Source organism: Xenopus laevis, chromosome 3L (assembly GCF_017654675.1).
Source record: "Xenopus laevis strain J_2021 chromosome 3L, Xenopus_laevis_v10.1, whole genome shotgun sequence".
NCBI classification, from domain to species: domain Eukaryota; kingdom Metazoa; phylum Chordata; class Amphibia; order Anura; family Pipidae; genus Xenopus; species Xenopus laevis.
The window spans coordinates 31256629-31270971 of record NC_054375.1 but is presented as its reverse complement, the minus strand read 5'-3'; the positions used below and the strand labels follow the sequence as shown (position 1 = coordinate 31270971).

The following is a 14343-nucleotide window of genomic DNA, read 5'->3' as shown; positions in this document are numbered from 1 at the left end:
TTTTTATGGATTTAGGATAAGAAAATGGAAAAAGAAACGCTGCCATTAGCCAGCCAGTGAATAATAGAGACTATTACTAGTCTGAAATTCTCAACAGAATCAGTGACGCTCTGAAAAAAGAGCAAAGTAAATAACTATTTTGTTTTTACATTAGCTAAATAAAATGAAAAATAAAATGCAACCGCCTGTCTGTACTTTTTAATCCATATATCATTTTATATTTTGAAAGAAAGGGCCACTAAAAAACCTTAGTCCATGTATTATATGTTTCCACACTATACTTCTTAATAAAATTTGTTGTCGTATTCTTGTACTTTGTATTTTTTTTCCAGAGGCCATTGAAAGATCTATATAAATGTAGCATTTCATTCTTTAGATTCACTAAGAGATCCTGGTATCCTGTACTCATCTACCAAGGAAATCTAACACGGCCAATGGCAGTTTTGACACATATGTACACTATATGGTGTTAATTTGGTAAGACATGCTCAAAGTGTTCTGTAATATAAGTCTGTTTGACTAGTATCTAGTGATGGGCGAATTCACCAAGAAATCCCCATGATATAATAAATTTGCGAAACCGCTACGAAAATTCGCTGGCATAAAAAAAAAAAAAATGATGCCAGCATCCGTTTTTTTGGACGTCGGCACATTTTCGCAAGTGAATTTTCGTCATTTCGCTAATTTTCCGGCGAAACGCCCCAAATTCGCCCATCACTACGAGTATCACCTACCCATATTAGGAGAAATAGTTTCCTTCCTTAGGACTCATACTGATGGGTGTTTTGCTCTGCAGTCAGTTTTCCTGCATTCCACCACATGGGAGCACAGAAAGAAACACAGTATGTATTTCCCTATAGTCTTGTACATAGTTCCAATCATGCATATCCAAGTGCACAGGTGGAACTCAGCATGATGCTGGAGATTAGAAGTCAATTGCAAAAGTGCTCAAAAGATGAAACAATTGTATTTTTTACTTTGTTTTTCTTTCCCTTAAGTTGTCAGCAGCATCAGGGCATTTAGAGCATACATTGCCTTTGATACAAGTCATTGTTTAGATGATGTGATTTTGATTTAATGACAGAAGACCTGGTGATGTTTTATTAACAACAAACATGTTCCATTTAGTTTAGTTAAGAGTCATCATATGACCTCATATTGATAAATACTCCTTAGCCTTTGGTGTTTCCAGTAAGTGGCAGCGGAAGGTGATGTATGGGTAAACATGTTTTATTATGCATCATTCCATAAAACAATATAATTTAAAATAATTATATTCTAAACAGTGCTGCGACAGTTAAGTATCTGGAACTATGCCATTAAACAACCTCTATTAACTGGAAAGGAAAAACAAATTAAATCTTGCCATGAAAATCAAGACATAAAACAGCACACTGTGGTTAAAAACTACCCTATTTACCTCTGTTGTGTTAAACTCAATGCTTTGGCAGATTTTCTGAATCTAATGTGAACACATCGTTTGATACTTAGCCTAAATATCATTTGTAAACCAGTGGTGTTTTATGTTTTTTTAAAAAAAGTAACACAAGCCCTCTAAATGAATTTAACAAAATGCATGTTAAAGTACATATATTTTTAAAACTTTGTTAACATATTTGAATGTTTGTATACATGGAAAGCATTAAGCATTTTAAAGAACTACACATGTAGAATCTTTAGAACAGTAATAATTCAGGCCTTCAAATTTGTGCACAGGGGGCCACCATCTTGGATTTTGGCATGTCAGTGAAATGCACATGCTCCGTGTGCCCTGGGCAGCTGCTGAGAAGCAATGTTTAGGGGTTGTCGCAAATCATCAAGCAAAAAATTAAGTTGACAAGTGATAATAGAAGCTGATGATACATTACTGATCATTAAATTCTGATTGTACTGGTTTCTGAACTGCTAAAAAATGAAAATCTAAATTAATTACTATTCAGCTTTGAACCATGACTTTTATGTTCTATATATTGTTAGTTCCTAAGCTCAGACAGTAGCAAAGAGCATTTGCTCTTGGGGGGCACATATCTTTACTGCAAAAGGGCTGTGGTTGCTGGTGGGCTGGTACAGAACCTCACAACACAATGTTCAGCATTTGTAGCCTTATTCTTTTCTTATATTTTTAAATTATGTTTTAAGTACGTTCACACGCACATTGATTGCTACATATATAATGGCTACTAATTCTGCCTGCAGGATTCATGGCACCCTGCAGTAAAGCCGGTGTAAGATGCAGAGCACAGCACTCTTGAATGTAATTTTGATAATGCTTTTGATACATTTATATTGTCATTTCAGAACTCTTGTCTTATTTCAACTGCTATCTGGGTGTTAGGGATAGAAGGGTACCTTCGCAACCAGACAGCAGTTTTGAAGTCAGAATAGCAAATACTAGTGATGGGCGAATTTATTCGCCAGGCGCGAATTTGCGGCAAATTTGCACAATTTGCGAAGCGGCTGCGAAAATTCACTGGCATCAGAAAAAACGGACGCCGGCATCAAAAACGGACGCTGGCGTCAAAAACGAGACGCCGGCGCTGTTCCGCGAATTCGTCCATCACTAGCAAATACATGTACAGATGCAGCCACTTTGGTTTGTGTGTTTGACACAGAATAACTAAACACAGATATCCCACTTTTCCCATTTAACACAGAAAATTGCGTCACAGCATCCAATCTAATTATCGCATTCACCACTGTGAACAAAGGTGCTTTAGTATGCTAATGAAAAGGTTAAATGCATTAAATGAGTTAAGATGACTTTAGATAACACAGTTTCGTCAATTAATCCTGAGTCATGATGTATTTAACTCACAAATCTAAGTGGCTTCATCTGTAGAAGGCCTGAAAAGAGACCCAGACACCCTTGATAACCTGCAGGTGCAAAATAGGCTAAAATAGACTAATAATCAAAAAATATTTCAAATAAATAATGGTCAACTGAACATTGCTAAGAATAGGTTCATCTATAACATACTAAATTAAATTCATATGTGAACATCTCATCAATGAAATGAGATTAGGGGTTATTTTATACCTTATAATCTTTGCTTGGGGACACCATAAGAAAATGGCACCTGTGACTGCTTGGCGTGCTTTAAGCATCATGCTTTTAGGTAGCCAAAAAATACACCCCAAAACAACTGCACTTGCCACGTCATAGCTGCCTGAAAAAGTATCTGTATGATTACAAAGTAACTTTACAGGGGGGCTATTTTAGAGGCTTTCATTTAGCATTTTTTATTAATCCAAAGCAGCCCTATCTGTCAGTACCCTAATGAAGAACCCATTAGGTCCCTAATTTGCTCTGTGCAATGAGACAACTTTAATCAGGCTGTGTGCTTGGTTCAAGGGTCGGGTTGAAATACATAGAGTCATAGATATTACAGTAAAATTAAATTACCACTTGTGTAATACAGACAGCGTATCACCAAACCTGACTATGCATGCACTTTGTTAGAAAAATACTTTTCTTTATAGCACATGAAGAGCCAAATATTCATCTTAATTAAGCCTAGTCATTCCCCAAAGAAGGTCATCTAATTTTATAATTAAATATTTTGGCATTAGTAGCGAGCCGTTTAAGCAGAAAACTGATTGCATATAAAGGACCTGAAAAATATTAATCTTGGATGCCAGAGTAAAGGTTAATATGCAGTCATTCCTTATTAAAAAAAAAACTGAAATAAAGACAGGAAAAATAAATCTCACTTTTAAAGGGTGCATCGAATTCTACATTTTATGCAATGTGATTTGTACAATGGCCAAAATGATTAATGGCATCAATTCAGTACATTATTTTCACAAATCCATATATTTTAAATTATTATAATGTTTTCGTTGGCACTGGATTTACAAAATCTATAAAAATAACACTTCAGAATTGCCCAAAATATTTGAGTTTTTAAGTCTACGAAATCAATTCCTCAAACTCAGATTTGGTATAAGGCTACTACAAACACAAGCAACTTAGCCATCTTGAATTTTTTGGAAAATGATTAAGCTGCAATTTTTTTTTAACTTAACCATCCTAATTATGCCTTGTTTAAATGTTTCTACATACTAAGAAATACAATCAAGAAAATGTACTGCTGGTTTCTCATTCCTATTTGAAAAACAAACACCTTCTAGTAATAATAATATGAAGTCATATTACATCATTTAAATCATAGACATCCTTCAAGAAATATGAAATTGAAAATTGACTTGGCACTTGTGATTTTTTGGTTATTTATAATCGAATTAGGAGACAGTTTACCTTTCCACTTTTTCATGGCTCATCTGGGTGTGTCAGTACTCTGCTTTTGGACAGGAGATAAAAGAGAGTGTGACAATTTATAACATTACTATGTGCTAGTCAAGAAAATCTGGAAAACAATCACTGATGTATAGCAAGAAACTGGTACACTGGCTAGGATATAAAATTTTAATTTATTTTATATAAAATACTAACACACAGTAATAAAATGAACAATAAAGTTCATAGAAGAAAATAACACTAGAATTAAAGGGATATACAGTATACCTACATCATAGGCATAAAGTGCCACAGAGAGGAAACACTTAGGGGCAGATTTATCAAGGGTAGAATTTCGAGGGTTAATAAAGCCTCTAATTCGACCCTCAAAGTAAAATCCTTCAAATTTGAATATCAAATTTGAAGGATTTTAGCGGGGAAAAAAAAATGATTTGAGCGATTTTAATCGATCAATTGATTTTTATTCTATCTTAAAAATGTAAAAAAGTGCTGGGGAAGGTCCCCATAGGCTAACATTGAACCTGGCAAAGTATGTAGTCGAAGTATTTTTTTAAGAGACAGTACTTCGACTATCGAATGGTCGAATAGTCAAACGATTTTTAGTTCGAGTCAAAGTCGAAGGTCGTAGTAGCCTATTCGATGGTCGAAGTACCCAAAAAATTACTTTGAAATTCTAATTATTTTTCATTCGAATCCTTCACTCGAGCTTAGTAAATCTTCCCCTTAGTTAAATAGATTGAGGCACAGTTATTTTTTTTTTTTTAAATTCCCTTAAATTCGACGGGAAAATTTATTAGTAAAATGTAATTTTAAAAATGCCAAACATCTCCAAATTGGTCACTGGACCTCTCCCATTGACTTATACGGGAATTTGGCAGGTTTTAGGTGGCGAATAGTGGAATTCAAATTCTTAAAGGTATTCTGTCATGATTTTTATGATGTAGTTTTTATTTCTAAATTACACTGTTTACATTGCAAATAATTTACTCTACAATATAAAATTTCATTCCCGAACCAGCAAGTGTATGTTTTCTTTTGTTGCAATATTGGCGTGTAGGCAGCCATCTAAGGTCATTTTGTCTGGTCATGTTCTTTCAGAAACAGCCAGCAGTTTAGGATGGAACTGCTTTCTGGCAGGTTGTTTTTTTTTTTTGTTCTGTTGTTCGACTGCTGGGGGGGGAGCTAATGTGGTGCCTCTTCAAGCTAAAGTCCCAATGCAGATGCATGATATTTGCTTCTTTTGATCTGGCCCTTGCAGTCCCTAGAATATCTTCACAGTATTGTCAGGTCACAAGAAAGTTTGATTGCTCCCTGGCAAGAGACACATTCTAATGACATTGTCGCCCCCTGAAGCATTAAGGGTGAAGCATTAAGGGTGCCTGTGAATCCCAAGACACCACCAGAAGGAATGTTAAGGGTAATAAGTACCAGCATTCTCAATGCATATCATTGTGTAATAAAGGATATGTAATATATAAAAATTCCACACATACTTTTCCCCAAGACCAGAATAAGTAGAAATTCAAAAGAGTAGGTACTTTGAAATTTGTTCTACCAACAGTTACCACTTTGTTTAATATGAATTTAATATGCTAAGAAAGAAACATGATTGAAAAACAAAAAGGTATAGAAAAAGCAGGGTTTCATTGAATACATGATTTAATGAATTATAAATTTATGCAGCCCAATATTTCCAAGCCCAGATTTCTATTTGGACCTCCCCTAGCCCCCCCCCCTTCCGAGTGTGCCCCCCTCCCCTCTCGGTGCACGCAAGTTCCCTCCGGAGCACTGGGGATTAGGTGTGCTGGCAATTTAAAAAGCAGAGCATGCCCAGCACTTCCAATAAAATTGGAATGCACCTGGGCGGTATGTTTCCCCCCAAAATCTTGCTGGCCCTGCCACAAATCCAGGTCTGATTATCATTCCATAGCATGGATTCCCCTAAATACATATAATTTTAGTTACAGTATTTGTGTGTTGTAGCACCTTCACCATTCATTTTCATATTTTTACAGGCAGCCTCTGTTTTAACTGATTGAAAAAATACCAATATATAAAATATATTTGTGCTAAGATAAAGATATAAAGATTTTATTTTCCTAAAGAGAAAGACAAAATGTATGCTTGTTTTATGTGGGAAAAAAACCACTAAGTGGCTTGTGCTCTTTCAACAAAAAATGACAGGTTAGATAAATAACTGGAAGTATCACAGCCACAAATCTTTGGATCTCTTGCACAATTATTTATACTTGGATAAAACTAACTTTGAAATTCCACAGGGCTGTATTAAGTGAGCGATACCCCTGGTTACTGCATAACATAAATTCTGTCAAACAAGCCCCATCAGGATTCTCTGGAAACAGTCCCAAACATTCTGGCATTCACCTCTCTGACTCATGATGATAAATGTGTAAAATAACCAGCCAGATACTGCAGTGAACTTTAAGATTGCAGTTATTTTTGTGAATAGAGTGAAAACATAATCATTTTCTTTAAATAAGGCAGAGGCCAATAGTTTTTAAGGAAACTTGGCACTGCGGAAAGCCAACAATCCCGTCTTTTCTCTACCTTCCTGTCAAAAAATCCTCAAGGTATAAATATTGGTAACCCAGATTTAATTGAGATGGAGAACTGGTTGACTGATGTTCCTAATGTCTTTATATGCTTTCCTATGAGCTTAGCAAAACTCTACTGCCTGCCAATTGTTCCCTGAAGCATTCGTGTTATTCACTTCCCGAAATCTTCAATCAAACCTTTCTTTCATGAACCCTGGCACAACAAAAACCTAAATCTTTGTACATATTTTTTTCCCTTCTGAACTCAATTCCCCAATTCCAGGTAGAACAGTTACTATTCCAACAAATGTGGGCAGCATTTTCTAGCCTATATATATAAAACAAGGACTTAGGGACTTATTGTTATAGTTCCTTATTTATTCTAAAGAAAAATATAATTTTAACAATTTGGGGGTTTGAGTGCAGAATAAGCTTTTTCACAGCACTTCTCTTTTTAAAGATATACTGTAGTAGTTGTCTCAACAATAATCACTGGCCTCCTTGTAATTGTAGATACCAAAACATTTTCTAACATTATTCCTGCCAAAATATAAAAAAGTACTATAAGTAAGCCAAAAAGAGTTTGGTACAGGAACAGACCCCGTGTCCTAGGGTTTAGAGCAGGGGTGTCCAACCTCGGCCTGAGGGCCCATGCGGCCTAGCTTGAAACGCTCAGTTCCCGTGGAAAGCTCATAATAATATAATAAGTCTATTTAATATCCAGGTGTCCCATATTCCAGTGTATAGCTCCATCTGGTTATCCAACTGGTATTGTAGTTCTTTTCTGTTTATTTTCTTTACCTTTACAAATCAAAAGTGTTTGTGTATTTCATGTGTGGCCCCAGACAATTTTTCTTTTTCCAAAGTGGCCCAGGGAAGCCAAAAGGTTGGACACCCCTGGTTTAGAGCTAAAAAGCTTAAAAAAAAGTTTATATACAACCACTAAGAGAAATCTTTAGTTTGTGTTAAGTCTGATTGTCCTAAATATGTAATTATATCCAAGCTCTTAGAACTGTTTGAGATGGATAAAACATCTTGAGCCTTAAAATATTTTCTGAAGCTCATATTCTACCAAATAAAGCAAGTTTTTGATTATTAAAGTTAAAATAAGAACTAGACAGTCACAGAGACTCAGTTCTTGAACAGGCCTTGGAAGCTACAGGTAACCTTTACAGCAACCAGCCATGAAATAATGGGGGTCATATATTACCTACAGGGAACTGTGCATAGTGCTAAAAATAGGCACCATCCACCATGTTTTTAATTTAGAGCTCCATGAAGAGTGAACGATCCTTTCTAAGGCATCAGAAGCACAGTAGCTTTCCAGTCTAAGGAGTATGGGGTAGAATTAAAATGTGTGGCTCATACGTGGATGCAAGTACAAAACTGAAGGACACACCAAAGCAAGGGAGCTATTGATCTAGAATTCTGGGGAAATGCTGTATTTTAGGAAAAAAAACATGATGATGTGAGTGCATTTTTGCACTTGCATTTGTACCCAAGTCCTTTCATATTGTAACTCCTCATATGAAGTGGCAGCTAAGAGCCAGCACAAAGCCCTACTTATTTTAAATATTTTATTAAAGGGCAGTACAGGTATAGGATCCCTTATCCGGAAACCCGATTTCCAGAAAGTTCTGAATTACAGAATGGCTGTCTGACTCCATTTTATCCAAATAATCCAAATTTTTAAAAATGATTTATTTTTTCTATGTAATAATAAAACAGTAGCTTGTACTTGATCCCAACTAAGATATAATTAATCCGTATTGGAAGCAAAACCAGCCTATTGGGTTTAATTAATGTTTAAATTAATTTCTAGTAGACTTAAGGCATGAAGACCCAAATTATGGAAAGATCTGTTATCCGGAAAACCCCAGGTCCCGAGCATTCTGGATAACAGGTCCCATACCTGTATATTAAAAGTTACTTAACCTATATAAATGTCAGTTTTTAATTTGAATATAATAATTTACACATTGCACAAATAGCAAATCTATTTTATAGCAGCATTATTCCTAAGGAGGAGAGGAATGTTGAAAATGTTGTTACAGTTTAATGGAGCAACATGAAAGAAAGATGCACAATGTTCTTTTGTGTAATCTTGCAAAGCCATAGAGGTTTCTTCATCAAAAAGGTTCAGCTAATAGGTGCAGCAATTTCTCTTTGTACTTCTTACTTTCTGAAAAATCTGTAAATAATTTGTAGGCTTATCTATTGTCTTTTTATGTGTTCATAAGTGTTTTATGTGTTATAACGTTAACTGTTATTCGGAAAATATTTTGTGTTATTAGGACTGGAGCAGTGTATACAAGTGATAATATTGTGTATATATAGTAGTTACAGTTATATACACAGTGATTTTAATTGGTGTGTGTATATACATGTATACTGTATATATAAAGTAACAGTCACTGGGACTTAATACAAAGAATTGATTTTTTTTTACAAACATTTTGAGCAAAAAAGGTGCTCTTCCTCAGAGACAACCAACAGACTGAAATGAAACGCAAACATTTAAACCCTAACCAAACACTCCTACATACACGGCTAAAAGGAATCCCTCGTGCGGCAATGGGCTTTTAATGTTGGTGTGAATAGCACCACAAATATGTGGATAAACCACTATATGAGGAGTTACACTTGCCCTTTACTTATTGATTAACAGTATGCGTTAAATACTTGCTTATCATTTGCAGCTTTGTTGAGAGTTACAGTTACACTACTCCAGTGGCCTCTACTGGACACTGTTTCCATTACCAATGCCTTTTCTTTTGCTGATTGACATTACCGACCAATAAGGTGATGGGTTTAATCACCTTTGCCCAGGTTCAGGGCACATCTGACCCTATATCCCTGCTGATTCCCCATTGAACATGAGCTGATAACAAATGCTTTCTGTTTCTTTTTCTGACCGTCCCTGTCTACTCTGCTGTTTTTATTCTATTGCACTTTCTATACTGAAGGGATTGTGTCTGGCTAGCTGTGCTTTCTTTGCCTTGATTCCAAATGATGTTCCTCTTCTATGACATTGGACTGCTCGGGTGCTAGGGCGGCCATGTGGGACTGCAGTCTTATACAGTGAAACCTCTGGGTTTGCCCACCTTACAATTCTGAGCTGTGTCCATTTTCTACCAGTGTATTTATACTGAACGCTGTTGCCTTATCTCTCTTCACACAATAAACATTGTACATGTTTTGCTACTGATGTTTTATTTTGACATTTCTGTTTCTGAGCTTCAAATCATGTTCATGGTGACTTAATTTTGTGTGCTTCACCTTTCCTTCCACTCATTAATTACTGCACCTATTCTACGTTGGTTGCCTTAGTTACCAAGGACTGTTCAGGGTTTAAGTGTTTGTATTTCATACAGTGGTGTAACTAGTTATTACTGGGCCTCACAGCAAATCATTTTTCAGGCCCCCAAAATGTCTGTTTTACCAATATTTAAATTGTATATGAAGGAGGGTCTTATGGGGCCCTCTAACTCCTGGGCCCCCCTGCAGCTGCTGGGTCTGCTTCCTCTGTAGTTAAGCCCCTGGGTTCATATCAGTCTGTTGGTTTGTACCTGACAAACAGCACCATTTGTGCTCAAAATGTTGGATTTTTTTTTCTTTGTATTAATTCCCAGTGAGTGCTGTACTCTGTTTCTTTATTTATTTTATTTGACCAGAACCCAGGCAGTTAACTACATTTTTGCAGAGACTCTCTCTCTCTCTATCTATCTATCTGTATATATATATATATATATATATATAGCATGTAAATATATATATACATATGTATATATACATACATATATACAGCTTAGCTGGTGCACTCTTAACAATCCACAGCTGCCTGGGTGCTGGTCAACAAATTAGTATGCAGTGAACAAACAAGCCTTCAACAAACAAGGACTTCATTTTGAAAAATAAAGGTGAAGTTCACCTTTATTTCTTTATTTTTCGAAATGAAGTCCTTGGAGTGCGGCTTGTTTGTTCACTGTATATTCTGAAAAAAATAAAATAAAAAATAAATAAAATTATATATATATATATATATATATATATAGATATATATCTATATATATATAGATATATATCTATATATATATATATATCTATATATATCTATATATATATATCTATATATATCTTTATATATCTATATATATATATATCTATATATATATATATATCTATATATATATATCTATATATATATATATATATATATATATATATATATATATATATATATATATATATATATATATATATATATATATATATATATATATATATATATATATATATATATACATACAAGTTATCTACCTGGAGCACTCCTCATAAATGTCCAAATGCCTAGGTGCAGGATATATCATACATACAAAAACAAACAAACCACACTCTTTTCTCAAGTGAAAAAAGTTTAAGCGATGTTTATTCCAATGTTTCGGCTCCTAACTCAAGCCGTCCTCAGGGAGTGAACACAACACAGCAAACATACAAATTTAAAACTTAAGATGGCGCCAAACCAACCCATGATGTCATCCACAGGAAGTGTATCCCATTGGTCATACATTTTCTCAAGTGATAAGTATATTATAATAATACAAGCTGTATGCGGTGACTGCTAAATCTCATATAATAAAATATTGATCCAACATGATACACCGCACCTGCCGGTTGCAGATTGGCACTCGGTAATGGCATTAGATACTGACGGGTTGACTCCTACTTTGATCGCCGACATGGGTTCCACTAAATAGGCGATATACAAATAAGAAGGATTAAATAAGGTCCATAGGGGCGATGAACAAGGAATATTGCGGTAAGCAATGATTTTAAGCCTCACAAATGATCACGGTGACACGGTATTCACCCAATAAAAGACACATAAAGGTTTTTAGTTACATCACGGATACATGATATCATGTTGGATTAATATTTTATTATATGAGATTGAGCAGTTATATATACTGTATATATATATATATATAGACATATAACTAGATAGGTGCACTCAGATTGCACTCAAATTCTAGGGTTGCCACCTGTCCAATTTTGACCTGGCCAGTCTGGTTTTCGGAAAGGCTGAACAAGTCAAAACTCCCTTGCCAGTTTTCCATATTAGGATTAGATTGATGCAGCCATGGGACCATGATGGTGCCGCCCACCTCGTCAATGTCACCGCACTGCCCCCACACAATATCACCAGTCACAACCCCTGAGTTACCTGCAGGAGAAAAGTATATACTGTATATCCAATTTTGGATGCAATTAGTCATTTCTTTTACCCACAATGCAGAGTCACTCCCATTGCAGCAACAAAGAGGAGTTATTTCCTGACTTAATTAGTAATTTTTGTGGATACAGGATTACATCACTTTCAGAATGGTGCATCAAATGACTTTTGCATGTGAATGTTTAGGCACAAGGCTGCAGCCCACAGTTGGAACCCTATATTTCATTTGCTATAACTGCAACTGCAGTTGTGTATGATCCCTGATATCAGAAATACACGGCTATTGATATTAATCAGTAATAAAGATCAAACTAAATCAGCTTCCAATATAAAGTTAAATGTATTCTTGTCACTTTTTTGGGATGCTGGTATGATTATTAGTAATAATCCATTTAGATTTTACTGAGGCAAACTGAAACAAGGTTTATATGGGGTTTTGCCGAATTTAAGATTGATCCAAAATGTATATGTATATAGTAGTTAAAAATATATAGTAGATACCGTAATTTGTCATTCTATAAGCAATTAATGAGTCAGTTAGAAGGGACATCCCTGCACGCAAATGGGTTAGTTCCACCTTGGGTTTGATAAATCATGCCTAGTACAATGTTGTAGATCATGGATTTAATTTGCCGTTGTAGTTTCCCCATAGAGAAGGGCTGAGTCTCCTTACTGAGATAGCTGTGTAGGATATAAATGGGTTTGCTGAGCCTGTAAGCGATGCATGCTCCTTATAATGGATGCTTTACATTATAAGGGGTTCCTTTTTAAATAATGACAAGCAGAACCACAACCATATGGACCATATGAATTTTTGGATTCCTTCCAGGCTGAAACAAGTAACTCAAGAATTTTGTTTTCTTGATTTATTGGTTTCCTTTTGTATTCCGATAGACCTTGGTGTCTAAATTATTCTAGGAAGGGTTTGTGCTTCCTAACTAATGTTAAAAGAGAAGGAGAATGTTAAAGGAGAAGTCTTTTACACTTAGGGTGCCAATGTTAGGCACCCCAAGTGATTGTATTTACTTAACTGAAACCCTGGGCCGGTGCTCCTATCAACAGAAAACTGCACCGGCCCGGGGTTATTCCAGTGAGCACCACAGCGCGATCCTCTTCTGGCTTCTTTCTTCAAATTTGCCTGGGCAGACGCATGCGCAGTAGAACGAAATAACTTTTTAGTTAAAGTTCACTTTTCAGTACAGTCGTGTGAAGAAAGAGGAAGAGGGTCGCTCCGTGGTGCTCACTTTGGCACCCCCAAGTGCAAGAACACTTTCCTTCTCCTTCAATGAAGCCCCCCACTGTCAAATGTTACATTTGATAAACTATAACAATGGTTAACTATGTCCCACTGGAAAGTAAGCAACCATCGATGTGGGAATAACTCCCCCAACAGCTCCAGATCCATTGGTATGAAACCAGCTGTGCACAATATATGAGAGAGAAATGACTGCATTGTTTACTCTCCTTGGATATGAAAAAAAGATTCCAGCCCACTGTATCACAGGGCATCAGCCATTTGTAAATGTATCACAAACAAATGAATCCATCCAAACATAGCTTATGTCAGACTGTAGTTCTTAAATACCTTTTGATAATGTGAAATTGAATGCCACTGAGTATATTAGTCAACTATTATTCACAATGCTGAAGTGAAAATAAATAATGGATAATGTATTGTAAATAGGGATGTAGCGAACTGTTCTGCTGCGAACTAGTTGGCGCGAACTTCGACCGTTCGCGTCCGCCGAATGTTCGCGAACGTTTGGGAACGTTCGCATTTTGAGTTCGCGTTCGATTCGAATACAAGTCGTTCGACCATTCGAATTCCTTCGACCGCTAAAAATCGAACGATTTCCATTCGTTCGAACGATTGTAAGCATTCGATCGAATGAAAGCATTCGATCGAATGGCTTCGATCGTTCGATTCGAATGAAAATCCTTCGATCGAATGATTAAAATCCTTCGATCGTTCGAATCAAACGATTTTAGCGGGTGTTCGAAGTTCGCGAACTGTCCTCGAACGTTGCATTTTTTGCAACGTTCGCGAACACCAAATCGGCAGTTCGCTACATCCCTAATTGTAAACTATTGTGTATAATGTATTGTAAAACATAGGGATACTATAAGTCACAGGCCTAGGCTTGGTGCATTGATAACAAGGATACAGTTTACAGGATACACATGGCTCTTGTGTATTATACCGAGATATAGCTTTCAAAGAATTCACTACTATGCAGCACACTGTACTCCTTATGCCTTCACAAACACAATCATACTACAGTACTACTAGGTAGTTA

General features: G+C 35.9%; 1 protein-coding gene across 4 annotated transcripts in view; it reads right to left on the bottom strand.

Moving 5' to 3' along the window:
• Window positions 1-14343, bottom strand: part of LOC108710851 (gamma-aminobutyric acid receptor subunit beta-2) — a 142357-nt gene that overhangs the window by 71546 nt on the left and 56468 nt on the right. The gene's annotated exons all lie outside the window — the stretch shown is intronic.